General features: G+C 50.1%; 1 pseudogene; it reads left to right on the forward strand.

Moving 5' to 3' along the window:
• Positions 1–341: 341 nt before the first annotated feature.
• Positions 342–484, forward strand: LOC147886739 (U1 spliceosomal RNA; annotated as a pseudogene).
• Positions 485–1,134: the final 650 nt, after the last annotated feature.

A 1,134-nucleotide genomic window follows, 5' to 3' on the forward strand; every position in this document is an offset into this window, starting at 1 on the left:
TGAGCTACTTGCTCTTGATCTCATTGACATTAAGGAGGAGCATGGGTCCTCAAACTCTAATCTGCATACAAAGCTTAGCCATATTATATCTCAACCTTGCCTACTATTAGGCAGCAAGGGGCCATTGTCCCTTAATGCCACTTTGTAGTAGCCTAGAGGAATACATGTCCCATAAAACCTCAAACCTCTATTTGAGAAACTTCAACCCATGAACAAGGTATCCGGCCATATATATTCTTTGAAAGATGCCACGTGGAAAGCGCTTATTAAAGCCATATAGAGGTTGGGTCGGGGGGATGGTCGGGAGCCTTCTTAAAGCGATCCCAGGGTGGCTTGAATACGTACTTACCTGGGCGGGGTCTATCGGTAATCTGGAAGGTCGATGGCCTGGGGTCGGCCTCTCCATTGCACTACGGATGGGCTGCACCCTAGCATCTCCCTCGTAATTTGTGGCAGCGGGGGCTCGCGTTCGCGCGGCCCCCTTCCAAAGCAAGGTCAAATTGGACGATCGATTGAGCTTCAAGCACAAGTCTCGAATTGCCAAACCCATGTTTGTAAATCTGCATCTCTTATCTCGAAAACACGAGCATGCCAGCATGGCTTGCAAAACCCAGGTACGGCCTCCCCGTCGGTTTTTTGGCTTATCAATCCCGTCAGGTTCCACACCGCCTATGCATGAGTACATGGGTCACAGCATATATATACCATGCATCAGTACCTGGGTCTGTCTAATGATAGGAACAGCATATACCCAGCAAAAATCATCTGCTCCTCCTGTCTGTCTTCCACAGGTTGTCCATGTTGCCCATCCTATTCTTGCATTGGAATCTTTGGTGAAGCACCTCTCCAGACGAGAGATGTAGGAACTCGGCCCAAATTCTCTCCCTGCTCTTGCTCAAGAGTCAACATGCTCCGCTGCCAAGAGACTAGCCCTACTTTCCTATGCGGTGCGTGCTTTAACAGACTCCCGACGACCGCTGCTTGCGTTCCATATGCCAGCCTGCCTGGCTGCCTAGATTGCTGTCGGTACGAACCTCCTCGAGTGAGTTGGCCATGGCAGGGATAGCATCTTCAGCAGCATTAGGCTTGCGTACCTGCCAACATGAGGCATAGATGTATGTCAAAGAGACCACA

This window comes from Dipteris shenzhenensis, chromosome 24 (genome assembly GCF_047967505.1).
Source record: "Dipteris shenzhenensis isolate YYH24624 ecotype China chromosome 24, Dip_SZ_1.0, whole genome shotgun sequence".
Classification (NCBI taxonomy): Eukaryota; Viridiplantae; Streptophyta; class Polypodiopsida; order Gleicheniales; family Dipteridaceae; genus Dipteris; species Dipteris shenzhenensis.